Raw genomic sequence first — 25,878 nt, forward strand, 5'->3', positions numbered from 1 at the left:
TACACATTGTCTCCCCTGATAAATTGTAACCTCCTTGAGGGCAGGGACAAACTTAATTTTTGTTTTTGTATCTCCTGTGCTTAGCACAGTGCCTGACACACAGAAGGCATTTAATATTTGCTAATGATTGATTGTTATAAACCTTATTTTAAAATATCTATAGTTAATTCTCTGTTGTCAGTGCCAATGGAGGAAAAGTGTGGTGAAGATGATTCAAAATGGTAAATAGAGGTAAAATTCAGAAAGAACTCCGTAAGACCTCAAAATTTGTTCTTAAATATTTCTATTAATTTGTTAATTAAAAGTCATAATCACATTTCTACAGCAGGAGTTGGAAAAGAACTAGAGAAAACCTGGTTTATCAAGCATTGAATTTGTAAATGGAAAGAATGATTTCAAATCTTGTAAAGGAAAAAGGGAAGGAAGAGTCCTATACACAATACAGTCATTTCCTTTTCCCACAAACTTCTGGATAATTAAAAAAAATTTTTGAAGTGAATTGAAATCTGTTAGATGTTACAGAAGTTTAAATGAAGTTTTCTATAGGACAGGATGATTTGGGAGGGAAGAATTAACAGAATAACTTGCTATAGATCAACTGTACAGTCCCATTCCTACAAGGTGAAATTCAGTGTCATCGGGTAATTTAATTATCAATGATGAATGAAAGAAAGCAAAGGTAATTTACTGTATGATCATTCAGTTGCAGAAATCAAAACAGAGCATTTGATAAATAAGTCACCATTAGGCAAAATCTTTTCCCCATAGCATCTCTCTCTAATCCAAAATCATTTGATTTTGCATTTTGGATAAATTGGTGATAATGTTGGAGGGAAAGTGCTAAGATTAAGGAGGACTAGGAAAGGTTTCTTGCAGAAGGTGGGACTTGGTATCCACCCAGAATAGAGGGCTGATGGATGAGGATAGAGGACCTTGGTTCAAATTTCAGCTCAGTTATCTAATGCCTGTGTGACCTTGAGCAAGTCACTGTAAGTCACTCATGTCTTTGAGACCTAGCTGTCTTAACAGCAAAAAAGCACTGAACTAGATAACTTCTAAGGTCCCTTCCAGCTATAGAATTCAATGATGAATGATCCATTATTCCCCAGCGTCCTATTCCTCACATTATCCTGCTTATAAATAGAAAGCATCACCTCTCAAATGCCACAAATTTAAGTTAAACACTTTTCCTCCCTGTGTAAGTTTGCTTGCTCTCAGGCTTTCTAGGAAAATTAAAGGTAAATGCTTTTCTTTTAAAGGACAAAAAACAATTTCTCTATCTTCTTCAGTTACTGCTGGGTAACAAATAGAAATATTTGTATTTCCAAAGTGATTACTTCTACTTTTATTGTAATGTCACCAGCAGCTGAAAATAAGCCTTACCAAAAATCAAGTAGATTACATTAGAAAAATCAAGAGGTAATTGTCTAGACCTATTTCCAATAAGCAATATTAAAACAGATTCAAGTCCAAAAAATAGAAGGAAGAAGGAAGGAAGGAAGGAAGGAAGGAAGGAAGGAAGGAAGGAAGGAAGGAAGGAAGGAAGGAAGGAAGGAAGGAAGGAAGGAAGGAAGGAAGGAAGGAAGGAAGGAAGGAAGGAAAGACGGAAGGAAGGAAAAGAAACATGTTCCTCTGGAACAAAAAACTTAATTCATTTTGTATATTAACATTAATTAGAGGTACCAGGAGAAAGTTTTCATGGCCAGAATTCGTATGCATAATAATCATATAAGACTAATAAAATTCCATATTTTCAGTTTAAAAATGAAACATACTATTTAATCATTCTGTTTCAAATTTTCATTTGTGTTATTAAGCATAAATTATATCTGGCAATGCAAAGTCTATTTTGCAATCTATAATATAATCAACCTATTTGCAAAGTCTTTTAAAAACATCAATTCTTAAAATCTCAGTATTTTAAAACTAGAAAGGTCCTTGGAGATCATATAATCTAATAAACTCAATTTACCACCAAAGCTTAAAGACAGAGAAGTAAAGTGATTTTCCTAAGGGCATGGCTAGTTAGCAGCAGAGCTAAAAGTAGAACTCAGATATCCCAACTCTGAGACTGGTGTACTTTTCACAATAACTCTCCTGTCTCCAGTGAAATAATAAGGTTTTAGTGACTAAAAAAATAGTAAAATGTGTCTTCTCCCCTCTACTAGGTGGTGAGTTCCTTGAAAACAAAAAGATACACATCCTTTTCTCCCCACACTACTTTGTACACAGTAGATGCTTAATATAACTTAGCTGGACACTTTCCTTCCTACTCACAGAAGCTTTCTACCCATCCACCTTACTGGCCATGTGTTGTACAATGCCTACAGGGCTGATCAATAACACCTGGATTCAAATCCAACCTCTGACACCAGCAATGTGATCATAGGCAAAGTCTCTCGGCCAATAAATGTTAAAGATGGGGTTATGATCTGCCCCAGAAAGAATAAATATCTTAAAGAATTATAGTTGTAACATCAATATATCTGACAAGTATAGTGTCTACCTAGATTCTGCTGAAAGACCTCTAGTGAGCTAAATGCCCACTACTTCACAATGCATCCTATGCTGCTTCTGAACACTGTAGTTCTAATCATTAAGAAGATTTTCCTTACATTAACAATCAATCTATCTCTTTCTAACTTCGACCCACTGCTCCTACTTTAGGTTAAACCAAACAGATCTATTCCCCTTTGCATTGTAGCAGCCTTTCAAACATTTGTAGATAAGTTTTCATATTTTTTAAGTTTTCTATTTTCCAAACTAAACATCCCCAGTCACCTCTAGTTTTTACATAGCATGGGGTTTGGTCCTTTGCCGTCCTGTTTGTTCCGCAACTGACATTCTCACCAGAATGGGGGTCCATTTTAAATGGTATCACATTTTAAAAGTTACATTTCAAGAAATCTCCACCCTGATGAAATGACAGTTCCTTGATGTACTCACCTCACAGGACATATACATTAAATCATGTACAACTTTTATAAGTATCTCCCGTGACTTTTGCCTACAACACTGCAATATTGTATTTTTCCACTTACATTAACTAATCGAAATTTAGTACCAATTTTACTGCATTACAAGTTTTGGAAAAAGGATCACATAATAACAACTAACAATCTTGGTAGCACTTACTATCTGATAGGCACTGCGCTAAAGGCTTTACAATTATCATCTCATTTGAGCCTCATGACCATCCTTGGAGGCAGGTGCTATTAGTCTTCCCATCTTACAAACAAGGAAACTGAGGCTGCATCACACTAGTGTTTGCAACTGAATCTGAAGTAGGGTTTTCTTGACTCCAGGTTCAGTCCTGTGTAGAAAGAAGTTTTCAAAAATCCTCTAGTAACACATTCAACTCAGGAAAAAGAAGTAACAAACAAGGCTATGAAATTCCACAAAAATTATTCTAGGAAAGGAAAGTCACAATCACAGTTTCTCTCCATTTAGTTAATGTACTTTCTGTAACACCAGTACTCAGACAAATATTTCAATATATGAGGATAGTTCTTGGAAAGTCTGAAAGCCTTTATAAATGTTTTAAAGAGAAAACTCAATATAATGCCATGTTCCAACTCCAAATAAAAGAATGGTAATTGAAAAAGCAAAATCCCTATTTAGAAAAACTGCTAGATTTAGCAATAAAATACATTTTTTTAAAATCTCATTACTGACTCACTTAAAAAAGGTTACACTTGATTTTGAGGGGGGGGAAATAGAAGTAGTGGGGTGAGAATACATACAACTTTCTCCACATTCATAAAAACTACTCTTCCCCCTCTCTGTGCTCGAGCTGCTGGAGCTCCCACTTTGCAATTACTCCTTCTTTTACAACATTTTCACTACTTTTGTACTGCTCCTTGGCTTTCCCTCATTTTTAACTAGTAGATTCCTCAAATATCCTTCTCAGGTGTTATCAGTGAAATATGTTTAAAAAAACATTTCTTCCTTTCTTGAGACTTCATATATCACATAAAATCTCAAGGTAAGGTGCACTTTAATAACACATAAGCTTATTGAGGGTAGGAGATGCTTAATTTTTGTCATTTGATCCCAAACCCTGGCACAATGACTGACATGTACATAATAGGTACTTTATAAATGCTGGCTGATTTATTGAAATGCTACATTTCAGCAGGCATTTATTGAGTAGATACAATATCCATGAGTAGTTTGTGAAGTTTTCATTTGATATATCCATACTTCAAGGATTTGTGATTTGATATGTGTACTCCCTGAAGCCATTATCAAAACTTTTCAGTATCTTAGTAACTAGTCTTCTAGAGTTACTGTTACTTGGGGAAAAAAAAAAATCACCTCTCCAACTTTCTGATTATGAATATTTTCAAACATAGGTAGGCAAGTCCTTAGGCAAAAGACATTATCAGCTGCTAAGGTCTATACTTAAAGTCTTTTCACCTCCATAGGACCTGCCAGAGCTTGTGCTCTAGAGGAATAGACCTCAAGAAACCAGAATCACCACTACGTCACAATGAAAAGTTCATATAGGACTCTAGTGAAGGTTTAAGTACTCATAATTCAATTTAATCCAAACATTTAATAAGTGACTCAATAATATATACCATTTTAAAATTCTAACACCATAGCCCCTTACAAGAAAGAGAAATGACACAAAGGATACAAACAGCAATATTCATGTACATCTACACAATGGAGGCTGGAGCAGAAGGCAATAAAATTATGAGACACCAAGGAATTGAATCAAAATATTTCTGAAAGGGAAAGAAATGTCAAATGCCTGGAAAATTCACAGACTTTATTATTACCTAGAAACTGCATGTAAAAAATTAATAAATGACTGCTTACTAAGGAGATCTAAAGTAGGAAAAAATTAGTTTGAATAGGTAGCAACAGCAAAAAATAATAGCCAGAGAGCCTGTTTGCCCAGGGAACACTGAGAGGCTTAGAGGAAGGTTCCTAGCTCTGGGCTCTATAGAAGCCTTAAAGGGACAAGAGTCATACAAGAAGAAAAGGCATGGATTGGTTACAATCTTGTGGAACAAATATTCATATCAGTAAACTCATAGATCCTTTTAGGTACATATACAAGGCACTGCACTTGACACTGGAGATTCTAAAGAGGAAAAATGGTAAGTCTGCCTTCAAGGAACTTATAATCTACTGGAGGAATATAGGCAAGACCAGGGGTGGGGGAACCTGTGGCTTTCTAGGTCCTTCGGTGCGGCCTTTTGACTAAGTCCAAGTTTTACAGAACAAATAATTTTATTAAAGGGATTTGTTCAGTGAAGTTTGGATTCAATCAGAGGGCCACACCTGAGGACCTAGAGGGCTACATATGGCCTAGAGGCCTCAGATTCTCTACCCCTGGGCAAGACTTATAAAAGGAGTATGATATAAGGTAGAAATCAATAGCTGGAAAGAAGAGAGTTCTAGAGTAGGTAGAAGGCCTAGGATGGGGGAAGGGGTGAAACCGGAAAGTATTAAGTCCTATTCTCATTTTATATGTCAGAAAACTGAGCTGTGGGTACGTCTTTTTCCCCCGTAGAAGTGGGGAACTGAAACTTCCATGTATTATTCCTTTGACGCTAATATGCAAATCTAATAATATAGATTTTTTTTTTGGTTGGAGAGGGTGGGAGCTTCAACACAGACAGAGATGAAAAAGAAAAATTTTACCAAAAATAAGAGAATTATTCTTTCAACTTCCAAAAGTAATGGAAAACTAGCAGCATAAATTCAATTTAGTACGACTTTTTACCTACTTAATAACAAAAGCAATAGCTAGCATTTATATAATGCTTTCAGGTTTGCAAAGTGTTTTACAAATATGTCATTTGGGGTCTTTACAACAACAGTGTGAGGTAAGTCTACCATTATCCTCATTTTGTAGATGAGGAAACTGAGGCTGAGTGAGAGAGGTTAAGTGACTTGACCAGGGTCATTTGGCTAATAAATGTCTAAGGCGGGATTTGAATTTAGATCTTCCTAACTATAGTGCCCTCTACCCGCTCTATTACCTAGCTGCCTCAATTTTTATCCATCTTTTTTTTGCTTTTTTTTGGAGAGGAGAAGGTAGGGCAATTGGGGTTACCATGTATTTTCAAAATAGAGAAACTGAAATTCCCTTCAGTAGTCCAAATAAAGAACCCCAAAATGAAAGTCCTGCCCATAAAACATATTTAATGAATATGCATTGCACTGAATAGTTGGACACAGCTTCTAAAAGCAATTCCAGAAAGATATAGGTGTTTGTAGAACAGATCACAGAGAAGAAAAGTCAGCACAGCTGTTATAAACAGATTTCCTTGGGATTCTCCCTGTGTCTAACCTAAGGACACAGATAGCCTGATGAAAAACACTCCTAAAAGTCATCACTGAATCAGTTAGAATAAGTGATATTAAGAATACCTCCCTATCAAGTCAAACGGTGGTAATCCAGGGTAACAGCAGCCTCTTTTCAATGGCTAGCAACAAAGCTAAGAAATTCTCTTCACTTATTTTAAACATGAAACCCACAATGATGGTAGGTTAGCCCAAAACTGTAACTTGTAGGCATTAGAGAATAGCTGTAATGGTAGTCTTAGGGACATCTTATAGTGACACAATAGTATCATTGTTCCTCCCTCACACACATACACACTACTATTGATGTACAAACTTACTTTTGGGGGGAGAATAATGTAGGAAAAATAATATAAGAGGAAGAAAACATTTTTTAATTTACAAATCCAATGTGAATGACCTAGCATATGTTAGTATGAAAACACAGCGAGTTCCAAAAGTTTTAGTGCAGTTTTTAAGCTATTAGTTACTTAAAACAGTTCTGTTTTAATAGTTTAAAAATAGTTTATCCACTAAAAGTGGATAAACCACCACAATGTATCAATAGATGATATAATGTATAAATGGATTTTTTAAAAAGTTATGTAGCACAGACAATGGAACAGTATTTCTAGGTATTTAGAATTAATGTGATGTTGAACTCCCTGCAAAATGTTCTAACTAGAGTTAATATGAAATAATCACTACGCTGTGAATTAAACAAATTTTCCAAATTAAGAGTTAACCGATTTCAATAAAATATTTTAAAATGTATTTAAGTACAACTGTACTTATTTTAAGTAAAAAAAAAGCAAACTATCACCATCAGACCATTATTCTAAGAAATAATTCAAAGAACATAGTAGCATGTGTACATCAAGAATTTTTTTCTGTTGGAAAGCCTTTGATAGACACTTCTAACATCTGTTTTTGTGACCTTAAGCCAAAATGTTGGAAAAGCTCTGCATTTGATAAGCTGACTTTAATCAACAAGAGGAGGGGGGGAAGGAGGATAACATTTTTTATTCTTTGATGCTGAACTATTTTCAATGAACTCAAAAAACCAGCATGTCCCCTTTAACCACTTAATAATTTAGCTGTTAACAATTTGGGCTTAAAGCATTTTAAAATCCCTCCTCCACTTTAAAAAGTCAGCAATTAAAGAAAATTTAAAAGGCCAAAACTTTACACAGCAGTGGTTCTGAACTCCTACTCCAGCGTGACTGCAGGGTGGAAGAATCAATTACCACTGACGTGCCATCACTGACTTGCCCAGCAACTCTGAGCAAAGATTCAAATTGCAGGCCTGAGGAAAGGCTCCATAAATAGCTGCTCTTTTTTTTCCTTCTTGTAAAAGCCTCCTCCTAGTTCTGATACAACTCTACCACCAAAAATGGAGGAGTTGCCATAGAATTTTTACCCATTCTCAAGAGAGGGCTAGGGATATCCTGCTGATCATGTTACTCATTTTTAGAAGCATGAATCATAATGGTGAAATCTGATTCACTGGAAAAACTCAATTTTTATTCACTGTTTAGTTACTTTAAAAAGTCAATATGGACCAAATCATTAGTTTGTACAATCATTCAATTAGGCGGGAATAAAATGGACCAATATGATCTATATTGTCAGAGAATTTTTAAAAACGACTTATTTTGAGTTAAACCTATTTCTTTACTAAGTTAAATCTATTAATTTTTTTTCATTATTCTAAAGGATGGGGAACTTGCTTTAATTGAGCAGCTCATTAGCAGGCTTAAAAGAACACATAAGAAGAAACAGGTCTATTTCATAAGTAATATGTGTCCAGCATTTCAATTCAGGGTGGTGTTAAAAAAAAAAAGACTAATAGCCATACCCAAGTCTTTTCAGACACACATTCCACATCAGTGGCATTATCTTTTCATAGGAATATAATACTTCCAGTGATTTCATATAAGTTACAAATTTATCATCTGTCACCAAAGAAATTAATTAAATACAAACAAAAAGTCATTCTTCTCCACTAAGTAATGTCAGTCAGAGAGTTTTAAGCAAGCCCTAATCATTAGGTAGAACTGGTGAGAATAAAGAGATAGCAAGGGAAAAAAAAAGATAACCAGGACAATTTCACTAGCAATGTGCATTCTAGTAATTCACTTACACTATACCTCCATCTACCTTCTAGCTACCTCACTGGGGCATATGAATCAATCTAAAAAAATTTAACCCCAATCTGTGATGATAAATGAATCAAAAAGATAAAAGCTGCATAAAATAACAGAGTAAGTTTTGGAATAACTATCATTGGGTTGCAACTAAAATTTATGGCCTTAAGAACAAGATTTTAATTGTGAACAAGAAACTAATTTTCTGTTCAACCAATAGAAAGACCTAGAAAAAGATTTTTTTCTCTAGTAAAAGGGATGTGACTTGATCACCAAACTACTTGTCAATATCTCACTGGTTTGTAAAATATCTACATATTTTGAATTCCTTGAAAGAAACACAGTATCAGATTTGGCATTTTTCATTCAAAATAAGATTTAACATTTCAATAACCTAAGTGGGTATGACAGTAGTAAAGTGGAAGACCCAAGTCTTGAGGTCACAAATCAATTTTAATTCCCAATGTCAAACCCTTTCTATTCTACTTCAGCCTGCAACTCAATTTAATTCAACAAACATTTATTAAGCCCCTATAGTGTACAGGGTAATGTGCCTAAATCCACAAAAGGACAAAAAGATAACAATACCACTCCTGAAGCCAAAGAGTATATTCTACTGGGGCATCAAACATGTAGGCAGATAAGTAAGAGGTAATTTAAGGGGAAAGGGCACTTAAAGTTAAACCTTCCCACCACATACAAGACTCAGAAGGGAAACAAAGCAAGTTGAGTTCTCTTCAAATAAAAAGCATTACAAAGATAATGTTGGTATAAAGATTTCTGAGCCATGGGCAATGGTATGGGGTTTTGTTGGAGTGTTTTTCAGCAATATTTGATGCAACGAATTTCCAATGCAATAGGAAAATCTGAATTCTCCCTTCCCACAAATTGTAATAGTATTTAACTTTCATTGTCTTTTTATATATGTCTCTAGAAGAGGGCTCATAAGATTGCCTGGGGTGGCGGGGGGGAGGGAAAACCTTGATGTTAACTCCAAGAAATATAAATAAGGCTAGACTACAGAACAGGTATGTGCTATATTTAATATTTGTAAAAACTCAGAAAATAGTCTAAATTAACTTCTTGCCATATTTTCATTTCATACCTATGAACATTTTCTTGAAAAGGGTAAATTTAATTTTCTCTGACATATTTCTAAATGGTTTTATATAGATGGACATTTAAAACTCAGAAGCCTCTGACTTTTACACAAACAATAGGTTCTAGAAGCATGTGGCTTTGAAAACTGATATTTATAAACTTTAAGACACTTGGACAGTTCAAGCACAGACATAGTAGTAATATTTAGCAGAGTTACTGTCCAAACCATGTGTCTTTAAAATAAGAGGGTACATGAATTCTTTATTTAAATCCTCAGCATTCAGTGTGTAAGGATGGATAAGTATGACCCCAAATAAAAGGGAAGCCATTAGAATTAATTGGGAAAATATGAGTCATACTTTTATATTGTTCTCATAATGAAGATATGCAAGTAGTTTATAATGTCGTGATACCTTGCAGCCAGAGTATTTTGGCAACTCAAGTAGAAAAGAAAAAGACTTCCTTAGCAAATCAATTCCAACAGGTAATTAAAAATGGAAAGGGAATCCTTGAAACAATAACATTATTTAAATAACTGCAGGGCAACTTTAAATATGTACTTCCTATACAAAGCTGTACATAAATCTGAATTCTTTATAGGTAAACCAGTTAACCATAAATGACCTGTACTTGACTCAGTCTTAAAACAGTGGAATAGAAATCTTGACAGCTGAATACACTGTTGTCCAAAACTAACTTTTCCTCTAATAATTAGCATTCCTGAAACCCTTAGGTTCTTTTTCCAACAAGATATTAATTTAAGTGTAGGTAAAGGATTCTGATCATTCACTCTTTCAACAAAAGGTTTATTAATGAAGTTAAAGCAAAGTCCAGGATTGTTTTGAAGACAAAGTTTGGTTTCCATAGAAATAGGTATGGCTGAGAGGACATTATTTTAATAGTCTTGCTTTTCACAATTTATTTAAATAAAGATGGATAATAAATAAGTGCTGAGTTATTAGATTTTTAGCCAAATATAAGACAGGGATAAGCAATTACAATTGCCATATCTTTGAACAGATCCTCTAAAATGCCTAATTTCTTATGTTAAAAAAAACTCAGGGGCGGCCAGGTGGCTCACCGAGTAAGAGTACCGGTTCCAGTGTTGGGACGACCTGGAGATCGAATCCCAGGCTCAGACACTGGGCACCACACCCAGAAATAACTGGCCGTGTAACCTTGAGCAAGTTACTTAACCCCAATTGCTTAAAAAAAAAAAAAAACTCATAAAATCTTAAAATTAGGGGTGTTTGTAGTTATAGCTGAATCAATGGTTTTAATGCAATTGCAAAAGGTGCAATGATTTTAGTTTTCTGAAGTTAAATCTTGCTAAATCCATTGCATGGTGATAATCACTAGTTAAAAGAATAAGCCTTAAACAAAACTTATTTCCCATCATTTTCTTTCTTCTTTTTTTTTGGAGGGCAACTGGGGTTAAGTGACTTGCCCAAGGTCACATGGCTAATTTTGTGTTAAGTGTCTGAGGCCAGATTTGAACTGAGGTCCTCCTGACTCCAGGGCTGGCGCTCTGTTTCACTGCGCCACCTAGCCACCCTATCCCATAATTTTCTTTCAAAACAAAAGATAAAAATTAATTACAACTCCCAAATTTAAAATTAAGGGACCACTTAACCAACATATCTACAACATATTTGACATAGAAACACAAAGTAGCAAAAAAATTACAGCGAATATATAGATAGTTCACATGAATAAGTACAATTTTTCTTAAAGAATAAACAATTAGGGGCGGCTAGGTGGCGAAGTAAATAGAGTACTGGCCCTGGAGTCATAAGGACCTGAATTCAAATCCAAACTTTGACACTTCACACTTACTAGCACTGTGGACCTTGGGGAAGTCACTTAACCCCAATTGCCCTGCCCTCCCTCCTCCAAAAAAGCAAAATAAAAAAAATAAAAAGAATAAACAATTAGAAGAACCTTGACAATGCATTTAAATAGCACAAGGCCTTATCTTTTAAAATTCTACATTACATTGTTGTGCTTGGAATTTTGTTTTATATTCACTTAATTCAAAGACTATCAAACATTCAGTGTACAGAAACACTACCATATTTTGTCTCTAGAGTACAATCAATGTCATGAAACATCCTAAAAAAAAAAAAAAAGCAGTCTGCTTTAAAAACAAACAACAACAAAAGCTCAGTATGCCAAAATATAAAAACATCTATATATAATATGAAATTTGGAAGAAATTTCCAAATTTATAAGACTGACTTCAGAATACATAACTATTGTCCTTTTGCATTTGTTTATGAAGATGTAGACAATCAAATTAAACTATGGGCAAAATTAAGATCTATATGTCCACCAGGCTTGGATCTGTCAGTGACATCACATCTGACTTCCCGATAATTTCTTTTTCTATCAATTAAACTAATTATTAACAGGCAGTATAGCAAGTCGGACAGAATGTCAGATTTGGACCAAGGAATGACTTCAATACAAATTCTGCCTCTGACATTAGCTGTTTGAGCAGGAGCATTACATTTAACTTCTCTGATAATCACTGGTGTTATCTATTAAATGGGGATGTGGTAAGTTCTTCACAGCATTATACAGAGGCTAAAATGAAAGCCAGCTTTGCAAACTTTCAAGAATTATGTAAATGGGGGTGGCTAAGTGGCCAAGTGAATAGAACACGGGCCCTGGAGTCAGGAGGAACTGAGTTCAAACCTCAGACACTTAACACAAAAAGTAGCCATGTGACCTTGGACAAGTCACTTAACCCCAACTGCCCTCCAAAAAAAAAAAGAATTATGTTAATGTCAGTTAACAATAATTGCCATTATTACTAATAGCATATATATGTGTGTGTATGTCTATGTGTATGGGTGTGTGTAGATACACATAGACACACACACATACTGGGCCAGGAACTGTGCTAAGTACTGAGGCAGATGCTATTATTATCTCCATTTTACAGATTAGAAAACTAAGGCAGAGGCTAAATGACTTGCCCAGGGTCACAAAGCTAGTAAGTGTCTGAGGCTGGATTTGAAGTAGGGTTTTCCTGACTCCAGGACCAGAGTTCTATTTACTATACCACCTGTCTGCCTCTGGTTGTTGTTGCTGTTATTAGATTTAACGTTGTTTCATTAGAGTAGGAAACTCCAGGTATAAAAACTTCCTCCATGGTCAGTCTGTAATGTACAGAGAGTTGCAGAGGAGAATCAGAGATTAAGTGACTAGCCCACAGCCACACAGCTGTTCCCACATGGCTTTGATTTATTTCATTAGGTATATATTTTGAAAACTTTTCATTCCACATAGCTTAGAGATTATGAGTATTTAGTATGACATTATTAAAATGTTCTTAAATTTTTATGTACCCATGTTATATCCAGGTGATCACATTGTTCTATTTGTGGTCATCGTCAAGTTCCATCATAATTCATCTGTGAAATTCTCAAGGCTATTTTGAGGTCTTTATTTGTAATACAGAGAGTTGTCTTCTGTCCATGAAAGGTAACAAGCTTCCTTAGCTACTAGGATGTGCCTTGCTAGGTATCTGTTGTTCTTTGAAGCCTGTGGTGATGTGTTCTTATAATGATTACATTAAAGAGGATGAATAACAAGGAAGTCTTGGACATCACCAATCCACAAACACAGAACCAATACTGGCTCCATTCCAACTCTACAGGGTAGGAAATCGATGAAAGATGGAAGAAGCCAAAGGACACCCAAGCAGTTGCAGTACAACTTTTTGGTTACCAATAAAAATATCACTGTCAGGAGGCTTACATAATTTTGGTAAAATGAAACACAGAAACACTTTGGAACACATCAGACATTTCATGAATTGGAGAAAAATCAATCAACAGCCATCTACAATATGCTAGGCACTGGGGATACAAGTACAAGGAATGAAACAAGTGCTATTTAAAAGGAACTTGTAAAGGGAAAAATGAATACACACATATATATACACACAGCATAAATAGAATGTAAATATGTATTAATTTACACAGAATTAAATACAAGGGAGAGCACTGGGACTTGGGGAAATTCGAGAAAGGCTCATGCAATTTCTAGAGCTTGTCACTATTGTTAGCTATGGCAAGTCACAGGTAATAGTTGCAAACTAAAGAATAGTTTTCAAACACAGAGAAGGTCTGCTAGTCCTACAGTCTTTTCTTCAGTCATGCTAACTCAGGGTCAGCTTCAAATACCAAAGACAATGATAATACCTTATCAGTGCCAAAAGGCAACATTATTTCCTCGTCTACAAGAAGAGACTGGTACTGGTCCTAACAGGAAAATCTTCACACCCACCTGTTATGAGGGGTTAAAAAGGATTTGATTACATCATCTGGATTCCACCCAAAGTACAAGAGGAAACACAGCCTATATTGGTCTGGACATGTGTATTGGAACAAGAGAAACCTCTGTAATTCAGCCAACTCTATAGGTATTACCCTTGGCTTTAAAACAGTATCCACGTGGATTTGACAAATTTTTAAAGGTGCCTGAATCATTAGTAAAGCGTTAATTCTACATTGGGCTCCAGAGCACATCTAGAGGCAGCTAGGGTGGTGCAATGACCCGAACTCTGGGTCTAAAGTCAGGAAGAGCTGAATTCAGATCTAGCCTTGACACTTAACTAGCTGGGTAATTCTGGGCAACTCACCGTCTGCCTGTTTCCTCCACTGCAAAATGCAGATAATACTAGCATCTATTTTTCCATGTTTCTGTGAAGATCAAATGAGATATTTGTAAAGTGTTTAGCACTGTGCCTGGCACACTGCCTACTGTGGATTGGATTTATAAAAATTCTACTTAAAGACAATTATTCCCTAAAGTTAGATACCTCTATACTGACAACATCTCTATAAACATAAAAATAACTTCCCTCACTTTGAGAAAGAAAACCCAATATCCTGGTCATCTCCCATTATCTTCTTTTTCTTTAAAAATGTTTCCTCCCTACTCCTTTCCTTTTCCCCCATTTAGCTAGTTCTCACTTATAGGATTGTAAGTACAGGTCCTCATTGGGCATATAATTGGGATAAATTTAATACTCATTTCTTCACAGAATCAACCTTCCTCTCCCAAGACAAACAAGTTTCTGATACTTTTAACCAAAGAGGAATACTATTTCTTGCTTACAGAGAGCCTGCTGAATCCAAGTTTTAGCTAATGAAGGACTAGCTTTCCATTGTAGATAGAAAAGAAATTTAAGCCTAATAACTGCTGTTGACTTATTTTGAGGTTTTAATTCTAAGATCCCACTGTATCTTTTTCATGAGAATACTGATCTAGCCATGTGGCTTCTCTCACCAAAAAATATATATCCTTATAAAGAACATTCTTCTATTTAATAACCAAGCAAGATAGATCTTTGGAAAAATGATCTTTTAACCCTGGATGAGGGTAATAAATCAAAGAGTCACACATTTCCTTTCCATTTCCATCACATATTTATTTATTTACTCTAATTTAAACCCAGATCCTCCTGAAACAGTGATCTAGCTCCTAACAATGTTTACCCTTTCATAGGATGATATACTATCATTTGTAGGTAGTAAATACTCTCCTGAAAACACTCAAAATGATATATATCTAAGGCTGGGTCTTTTCAAGATAAAATGGCTTAGAAAAGCAACCTTCCCAATTGCCTTTAGGGTAGAGGAAGCAACAATTTAAGGTCAGAGAGGGCAGGGACCATTTCATATACAGACATGCGCCTTGCACAGTGGTAGGCATGTTAAGGGCTCAATAAATATTTGTTGACCTAAATTAGGGCAGTAGATAGATTTTGTTTACTTTATTATCCCTTATTCCTCTAAAGAAAGGACAATCTATTTGCTTTTTAAAAGATTGGGCTTGTTAGTTTTCCATTTATAAGAGTTTGCTTTAAAGTACTAAATTTAAACTGCTTATAATAAACAGGAAGACCCACAAAAATCACTCAAAGATGGCCAAGTCTTTAATATTATGGATACAGCTATATGGTTTGGCTCCCAAAATCCAATGCTCTGTTTGTTCCACTAGGCATAATTAATGTTCTGTTCAGGATATATATCCTGTGTAACACAGAGCCCTTGGGTCATCTGTATAGCGACCATATCTCTAGATTCTGTTTCAGTTTTAGGAAAAGAAAATGTATTTTAACAAGGCTTTACAAAAGGAATATCCTTTTCCAGATTATATATTCTGATTTTTGGTTTCAAAAAGAAGTTGCCATTTTCAAGCTACCTATTGATTCCAAGCCCTGAATAAGAACATTCAACTTTATGATTTAAAGAAAACATTCAAAATCTGAAAATAAATCAGACAAAATAGGGAACAGCTCCACATACTACAATAGAATTTTTTCAGACAGATTCACTAGAAAAAAATCCCTTGAAGAAGTAAACTCAGTGTATTTAAAAGGATTATTAGATTTACAAAAATTCTATTTAAGGACAATTACTCCCTAAAGTTAGCTATCCCTATACTTACAGATAGCCTCTCCATGAACATAAGGTAAAAATAACTCCTCTCACTTTCAGAAAGAAGAAATCTAACATACTGCTTATCTCCCACATCTTCTTCAACTTCCTTCCCACAAATGCCTGCTAGATCTGGCAATCACTTCTCAATAAGCTGGGAACTGTATTTGAAATCACTTTGCTATCCACTGGTGTCAAAGAACCTAGTATCTTCACAAGAAAGCAGTTTTCTTCAAATATTACTCAGTAAGATTTCACACATTCTTAACAAAAAAGTAATTTCTCTGAAGAAAATTAATCTGGTAGCTGTAAAAACCATCTAAATCAAGGGAATTTGGTTTTGTTTTTTTTTTAAGTAAAGTTAGCCCAAAACACAGAGAGAAGAGGAAGGGACAGGTCACTCCCTTAATTCCCTGCCAAAAAAAAAAGATTCTAACAAATCAGGTCTGAAATTGTTCCAAGGAATTTTATAGCATAGATTAGACTTGAAAAACTATTCATAAGAAGACTGAAAAATTATACCACAAATCAGGATAAAGTCAACTAATAACACCAACCACAACTATTGCATAAACAAATTCTGTGGAGAAAGAGAAAGCCTTAGTATTTTAATAAAACTTCAAAATTACCATCACTTCACTAATTTACAATGTTATTCAGAGCAACAAATGTTTGTAACTTGATAGGTTATAGATTATAATCCTTCCTATGCCATAAACCAAATGAGGATTAAAACAATTCAACCAAGCACTTTTCCTTGCCTCTAAGAATGTGAAGGCAGAGAGAGGAGTGTTGTGATTTATACCAAACTTCTTTGTTTGCCTTTGGAAGAGGTCGAGCCCTGAGCAAATAAAAGTGCTTCCATGGTGGCAGTACTTGTTCCCAGGAAACTCAGTGCTACAGTACTTGACTGACCAGAGCCATGAAGCAATTCTTCTTCATAAAAACAGTAATGTCCCTTTCATGGTTTGAAGTTCTGATTAATCCTGGAAGCAGAAACCCTCTTCTGCAAGCACTGACTCTCTTAGGCACTGCTGTAACCAATCTGCATTGCTCTTTAAAAGCTTTCATTGTTACTTGCTTTCAGATAATGATGACTTTTCAAACTTCCATGCAATGATAAATGTTAAATTATGCTACTATTGGAGACACTAACTATATCTGAAGAACCTTGGGCCAAAGTACAAGTGGAAAAAGAAAAAGATCTCACCTTGATTTGTACCAAATCTAAACTAAGTCACAAGTTACATGTGCTTTAACATAACCACTTAAAGAAAAGACAAATGAATCCTTAAGAGTTCCTTTCAAAGTTTTAAAAATTACCTCTGCTTTAAAATATTTTTCTAGTTATTAATTAGAAAATATCTTTCATTACATTATTGTTCAGGAATGATCCTAAGCTATACTTAAAAAAAAACTAGAATAAAAATTCACAAATACAGATGTTCCCTAGCAGTGAACTTTTGAAAATTTCTTTGCTTCATGCAAGTATCTGAGTTCACTCCCTCTGAGCATCTACACTATCAATTAAACTTTGCGTTGCTTACACTAAAATAGTTAATATTTATTGGTTCAGTAGATTAATCATGTGTTCTATTTATTTAGTCACATTTACTATCTCCAAACTGTTTTTCTTCTTTCACTAGAATGAAAAAAAAAAATCATGACAAAGTATTCAACAGTGTTCTTCCAGGGCTTTTTTCCCCCCTAAATCAGTGTGGTATTGTGGCTCACTGTCTCCATTGATGCCCACCCACTGAGCTGACTGCAAGCACTCTACAGAGAGCTGAGGGTACACTTTCATCTCTCTCCCACTCAGTCTCAATACCAAGACAAACAGGAGGAGACTTTCCCTCCCCTTATATATGGAAATACTTTATTCGATTGCAATTTGAACTGTTTTTGCAACCCAATCAACATCCAATGGCCAAATTACAGCCTTCATTTTTAAAGGGAAATCAGATGAGTTACATTTAACATAGCACTCTCTAACTCCATCAGGGACACAGAAGCTTCTCATTCTTAATACAAGCATTCTCTTGTAGAACAGCTAAATCATTATGTACACAATATATACTATATGTGTTGTTACTACTTAGCAAGTGCTACCAGAAGAGCACAAAAGAGTCAAGAACAGTAATCAAAGGCCAATATATTTTATTTAGTTTTCTCAATTTATACACATTTATAACAGCCTGCAGTAGACAGTTATGAGTCTAGGCCATCTTTCTGAGGCAGAATCAAGTATTGAAAGACTCTCTGAACCTCAAGATACAATTAATAGTTAATTCTAAGCTCTATATTGGGAAGGGCCAAAAATCACTGTTAAGTACAGTAAATGCTGAAGATGGCAAATCTGAATTGTATTCAGTATTTTCTTAATTTTAACTAATGAAATCCTCTGTTTGGCATTTATATATCTTCATCTATTTAGAATGAATTCCCATTACTTCCCCTCACACAGATGACAGCTATTCTTTCCACTACATGACATTCCACGTTTTGCAGTTTCCCTTACACCTGAAATACTCTCCCCATCCCCACCTCTCAAGAGTCTTTTGGGGGTGGCTAGGTGGCACAGTGAATAGAGCACCGGCCCTGGAGTCAGGAGGACCTGAGTTCAAATTCAGCCTCAGACACTTCACACACACACACACACACACACACACACACACACACACACACACACACTAGTCGTGTGACCTTGGGCAAGTCACTTAACCCCAACTGCCCCTCCAACAAGCAAAAAAGAAAAAGTCTCTTGCTTCTTAAAGCTCAGTTCAGGTGCCATCTCTTAAGATTACAGCCAATCCCCCCAGTTTATGGAATAACAGAAAGAGTAAGTAAAAGTGACTAAATGCAATGATCTATGCTTTCCTTACCTTATGTTATTACTTTGGGCATATTTTGTATTTATTTACCAGGGTATGTGATGTTCCCCTCTTCCACCCTATAGAATAAATACTCTTACATTCTACATAGAAAACAATCTTTTTTTTTAAATTAGAACAAAAACAAAGCAATTTAACATGAGAGCAATTCAAATATGTAAATACTTTTAAATACTTTGATTTGAGATTTGCAAAATTTGCATTATTTTTGTAAATTATGAAGGCCTATAGACAACGATACAGTCATTTTAACATAATAAATGACTACAGAGTATCTGATAATAAAAATTAATTTGAGTAGATAAATACTCATCACATCCAGAGATGATATTGAAAACTAAATCAGGAAGTCATTTAGCAGTTCATAAAGAAATAGGAAGTTGTTGACCAACTACTTGAAGAACCATTTCCTGCAAGGAAAACTGTAAGACAGCTGGGTTGAGCAATATTTATTTTCAGAATAGTGGAAAGATTAGTGGGTTGTTGAGGTTTTGGGGTTTGGGGCTTTTCTTTTTTTGCATCAATTCCATGTGTTAAACTCTAGAGAAGCATTTTAAGTTGTAAAGTAAATAACACCTGAGAAATATGATTATCTATATTTCACAGATTTATCAGGTAAGGTGATAATACAAAACCCAGAGAGATACTCCACCTCCATGACATCTTTTGTTAAGATAAAGTAGAAACCTTGTTCCATGGAAACTCACTCCTTGAAAATTCTTCTAGATGTCTTTCAAAATAGGCTTTTCAACTACTGAAAATCCTTTTATAGCTCTGTAGTGTGAGGGTGGGAAGACAAAAGAGAACTTGAAGCCAATTTGCCTATCTATGGTAGTATAACATATATCCAAAGCCAACTCCTTTGTCCATTCAAATAAATTCTACCTATATCAGATTGCATGCTGCCAAAGGGGGTTGGAAGGAGGAGAGGAAGGGGGAGAAAATTTGGAACTCAAAAACTTGTGGAACTAAATGTTGTAAACTAAAAGTAAATAAATTGATTAAATTTTTAAAAAATAAAATTAAATAAATTCTATCACTTATAATTAAGAGGTTAGCCAATTTACAAAAATATCTATACATTAACATCCCATTAAATATGCTTAAGTTTCAGTTAACTACAGTGTAGTTTTAATGCAAGCTAATCAAATGAAATTACATAAACAGAATTTACTGAAATGAAAGTATTTTATGAATCTACCTTAAATTTATCACCTTGGTATACCAACAGTCCTCTTCAAATATCAAAGAAGGAAATGTATTGTTCATATAATTCTTGTTGCCATGGCTTCTAACATACCCAAAGGAGATTATGCTTTTTAAAAAATGGATAAATAAGCACACTCAATCATTCATAGGTATTTAGCTCTAGCATCCACTGAACACTTCAACTTTTCAAATTATTTTCTTTTCCCTGACAATAAAAAATTCTAAACTATTGGGCATTCTAGCCCAGAGTCTATAAATAACAGTACTTCACTAAGAAAAAAAAATTAATGGCCTAACTGGTTGTTACAAAACTGCAATCCTAAAATAATCTGGAACTAAAATTCTTACCTTAGTTTCTCCAAGCCCAGACTGGCCTTGATGACAGATGACACCATTAAGTTACTTCTATCCATACAATTACTATTCAAAGATGTCATAAATATCAATTCATATTTCCCAGAGTGTATCCCATTAAACTGTACCAGAGTTCACAATTAGAGGAAAACTGGAAAAGTTCAACATATAAATACATCTTGCTTCTCAGCCTCTCTCAACACAATGTATTATTCATAAAGCGAAGAGATGCCACCTAGGATATTACATAAACTTAAGAGCTGGAAGGAATCTTAAGAGATCATCTAGTTCAACTTAACTGCTAATGCAGGAATCTTTTCAAACCACAGCCCAGGTAAAGTGGTCATCCAGTTTCTGTTTGAATATTTCCAGTGTCAAGGAACTCAGGGACTCACAAACCAAGATAAATTCCTTTAAAGGAAAAAACCCTGTACCAATTTTAAATGTTAAAAAGTTTCTTAACTGATCCAGTATCTGTTTCCCTGTAAACACTACCCCTTGTTATCATAGACTCTGCCCTTCAGAGTTATAGAATAAATCTAATGTCTATGATACAAAGAGCCTTCAAATATCTAAAAATAGCTGTATATTGCCCTCTAATATGCTCTTCTCCAAGCTTTGCTATAATATTTCCCATGTCCTTTAACATTTCTTATTCAACATGGCCTCTGAATCCCTTTATGTGGACATAAATTCCATATATAAAAGTTACCACCCCTCTCTGGACATAAAAGCAGTTCAAAGTCTCCCTTGAAATGTGATCAGAAAATATTAAAATTAGAAGTCAAAAAATACAATTCAAAGGTCTTCCTTCGTAATTAAAAAAAGCTTTTCTTTAAGGTAGTAAATGTAACTAAAGTATCAAAAAAAATTTAGCCAGTAGGTATTTCTAACACCCTAATAAATACTGCTTGACAATGTCTACTTCAATAAATTTGAGCCTAATGCAGCAATATCAAGTCAGCTGTTCTGAATAAACATCTAATGTCCTCAGAGTATTTACATAAAGGACCCAAAATAAGAGTTCACTCATTCTACCTCATGTAACAATAGAGTGATTCCACCCATTGACAATATTATAGGACAAAAAAAGATTAGTAAGAGACTATTAACATCATCCTTTAAGTGTGAACAGAGCTCCACACTCTCCCAACAGCACCAACCAAGGAAAGCAGAAAGCAGAAAGCAAACAGCCTATTAAGCTGTTTAAAATCTCTGCAGGTCAGCATGTGACCCAGCAGGGAGAGGTTCAAAAAGTACAGCCTTTATTTTTCTTCCTAACAACCTGGTTTGTTTCCACTCCTTTCCCCTTCAAGACCCATCCTTCACAGCTAGCCGCTCTTTCAATCATTGACTTTAGATGTCTGCTAGAGAACAAGCGGTCTGGCTCATGCAGATGAGTTTGCCAGACTTGTGTGTACTTTCCAGTCTCAGGCCCTTTATTGTTCTTGTTGAAACCTGACCCTTTGAAATGGATACCAGGACACCAAGAAAAGGGCAAAACAAGAAAAAAAACTTGTGGAGAAAAGGAAAAGAAACTGTAGAAATTCTTCAAGATTAATTCATTTCCTCTTCTTTTCACTTGAATGGGCATAAGAATAAGTCACCAAAAATCTTAACTCATTTCACAAAAGGTCACTTTAACAGAACAAATATATTTTTGTAAGATGCAACACCTCCCCCCCAAAAACAAACAAAATCTAGAGCAATATCAAAAAGTGAATACTAAAGTAAACCACAACAGTAAAATAAGTGTAATTAATGCAATTATCTGAAATATGCTGGCTACAGTCATTTATGATTAGCAAAAGTTCACACTATGAACTAGCTTAATCACAACTTGAGTTATTTTTCATCATCTTATCAAGATCTAAATAACTCTAACTAAAAGGTATACTATGGGTCAATTCCATAAATTTTGATTTGTAGAAAAAATACCATCACTAATTGCATAAATATTATATATCAAGGAGAGTAAGTTTCCTACAGAGAAACTTTAGTTTATTAATATTTGGAGCTTATAGAATATTTTCCCTAAGATTTGGTTCAATATACATGAGAAAAAAAGATGCTACCTCTAACTTCAAAATTTGATATAATAAAATTCAACACTGAGCAATTCAACTGCATTTTTTACAATTTCTTAAAACACTTGAAGGACACTTATCTGTCTTGGTGGGCATTCATTTGAAAAAAGACAGGCCTCCTGAAACTTAAGAAAATTACCAACACTAAAATTTTAAAGAAAACTACCACTGTTTCCAACGTTGTTTGATATGGGCTATCAAAAATAAATGATCTATATGAAAATTTCAACAAAAATACATCATTAAGCCCCCAAACTCAAAAATATAAATAAAAATAACAAATGAAAATTAACAACTCTGAATATTCTTTACAATTCTTCTCTATTTACAATATTTACTCCCAAACAGAAAAAATATAAAGTGTTATAATACCAATAAGACAAACATTTAATGGTCTAACCATAATACTTGCCATTTGAAAATAATATAACATACTTTCATGTTTTTGTATGAGGTTAATAGGTTTATCAAACAAAAGAGAAATATCAAAACTGTAACAAAAGGAAAAGTTGCAAAAAGGTTTATAAATATAAGTCTATCAGGATCTCAAAATGCCACAAACCTAAAGACCTTTTTTTAATCATATCACAATAAACAAAATGATCATGACATACAAAACATCATTAAGGATTGCACTCATTCGGTAATTCTTGGTAAAGAGCATATATATACACACACACATATTACATAGAGAACATATATGTACATACATATATATAATTAAATTTATCTTAATTTCACAATTATTAAGCATCTACTTCATGAAAGTACTGTGTATAAAGAGAAGAAAAAAAATACAATCCTTGCCTTTAAGGAACTTAAAATCTAATAGGTGACATAAGGTACAAGTAAATGATACAATAGGGTAAAGGAAAGAGCCAGGATAAAGTGCTGTAAGAAAACATGAAGAGTAAGTTCAATTTCATGGTGAGAAAGAGAGAGAGAGAGAGAAAGAGAGAGAGAGAGAGGGAGGGAGGGAGAGGGAGAGAGAGAGCGCAAAGGTGGGAATTCAGAGAAGACTTAAGGGAGCAAGTGATACCTAAGTAGAGAAGAAAAAAAAGGAGATTTCAGGAGGTAAATGTTGTAGAAATGTGTCACACATAAGTCTAAGGAGGTGATATGTACTAGATGAAATACAGGAATAAATCTTGTTAAGCTGGACTATTAGTGAGTAAAGCAGAAGAATGTGAAATTAGACTAGAGAGGCTGGAGCCAGTCAGGAGAAAGAAAACTAGACATCTGAGTTCAAGGCCTAGTGACATTTACTAGCTTTCCTTGACTATTACCATGTGCCAAACCACTTTGGACCTCAGCTTCCTCATCAGTAAAATGGACTTACTACATTATTTAGACCATCTACCTCAGAGTGATTGTGAGGAAAGTTTTGTAAACCAAAAGGTCAGAGGCACAAAATAAATCTTAGTCAAGTTGTTCCTGTGGATGTTCTTAAATGTCAAGCTAAAGAGCCCTGTTCAAGGTTTTGAACAGCAGAATGACATGGACAGGCCAGTGCCTCATTTTGGCAGCTATGTAAAGAATAGCCTGGAGTAGAGAGACACTAGAGGAAAAGGAACCAATTAAAGAGGCTAATAAAATATTCCAAGTAAGAGGTCACAAGCTCCTTAGCTAGGGTAGTGGCTATGATCAAGAAACATAAAAAAGGGAACAGAGACAAGATGTATCATTGAGGCAGGTCCAACAGACCTTGGTAACTGATTAAACTAGGGTTAGACAGGAGTGCTGTCAAAGAAATCAAAGATAACTTCAAAGCTTCAAGCCTGGTAATTGGGCATAAATGGCAGTATCACAAACAGAAACAGTTAAGTTGGCATAAAGAATAGATTTTGAGGGTGTCTGAATTTAGAGTATTGATGATGGTTAAATATATACAACTGGAGTTGAGGAGAGTTCATCCAGATGTTGAAATTTGGGAGATTAATGTGATATCTGAACCCATGAAATTGGATCATTCCACTGCGGAGAAAAAAAGGGTAAAAAGAGCCCTGACTCAAGGAGCAGGAGAAAGAAGAACTAGTTAAGGTGATCAAAAAAGGATGGTTGGAGATGTAGGAAGAGAATCAGAAGAATGATGCATTCTTGAAGCTAAGGAAGGAGAAAGTATCAAAGAGAAAAGAGAAGTCAACAGAAACCACCTGTGTAGAAAGGTCAAGGATAAAAAGGGCACGGAAGAGAAAAAAAAGGCTACTGACTTGGTAATTAAAAAATAATTAGTAATCTCACTCTGAGAGAATAAATATGGAACAGAACAGATAAGGAACAGAATCAAATTATAAGGACTTGAGGAATAAATAAGTGATGAAGTGAAGTCAACAAGTATTTATTAAGCACTTATTTTGTGCCAAGAAAGGCGGAAAAAAAAATGAGTTCTTACTCTTGAAGAGTTGACAGACTTCTTGGGGGAGAAAACATGGAAGTAACTACATACAAGAAAGAAAATAAAGAAAAGGAAACAGAGACAAGATATATCATTAAGGTAGGTTCAATAGATCTGGGTAACTGATTAGATACAAACAACATATACATACAGTGAAATGGAGATAATCTCAGAGGGAAGGCACTTAAAGAGGACTGGGGAAGGTTTCTTGTAAAAGGTATGATTTTAGCTGAGACTTGAAAGAAGCCAGAGAAGCCAGGAAGTGGAGATGAAGAGGGAGATAATACCAGACATGGGGAACAGGCAGCCAGTGAAATACTCTGGAATCAGCCAGTGGGGTGTCACGTATGAGGAACAGCATCACTGGACTTCGAAGTATGTGGTGGGGTCAGGGAGAGAAGTAAGCTGTAAGAAGACTGGAAAGGTAGGAAGGCCTTAGGTTATGAAGGTCTTTAAGAGTCAAAAGGAGGATTTTATATTGGATCCTAAAAGTAAGAGGTAGATACTGGAATTTATTAAATTTAATGTAGTGGGGATGCACTTTAGGAAGATCAAGTTGACAGCTGAGTAGAGAAGAGAATGAAATAGGGAAAAAGACTGAAGAGTAAGGAGACCCAACTAAAAAGCTCCTGCAATCATCCAGGCATAAAGTGATGAGGGCCTACACCATTGTGGTAGCAGTGTCAAAGGAGAATGGTGCATAGACAAGAAATGTTAGTAAGACAGATAATATAGGACTTGGGAACAGACTGCCTAGGGGATAGTGAGGAGGGTGGGGGAAAGAATGTAAGAGGTGTGTGTGTGTGTGTGTGTGTGTGTGTGTAAGAGAGAGGAGAGGGAGAGAGAGGAAAAGAGAAGGAGAGGGGGAGAGGGAGGGAAGGAAAGAGAAAGAGAGAGAGAGAGAGAGAGAGAGAGAGAGAGAGAGAGAGTGACACA

At 35.1% G+C, this 25,878-nt stretch overlaps 1 protein-coding gene across 12 annotated transcripts in view; it reads right to left on the reverse strand.

Moving 5' to 3' along the window:
• YAP1 (Yes1 associated transcriptional regulator) overlaps positions 1-25,878 on the reverse strand; it is a 147,979-nt gene that overhangs the window by 115,366 nt on the left and 6,735 nt on the right. The window lies entirely within an intron of this gene.

The sequence above is a fragment of the Petaurus breviceps genome, unplaced genomic scaffold (assembly GCF_028583685.1).
Source record: "Petaurus breviceps papuanus isolate PSGF00001 unplaced genomic scaffold, PetGlider_PUasm1.0 91133, whole genome shotgun sequence".
Taxonomy (NCBI): Eukaryota; Metazoa; Chordata; class Mammalia; order Diprotodontia; family Petauridae; genus Petaurus; species Petaurus breviceps.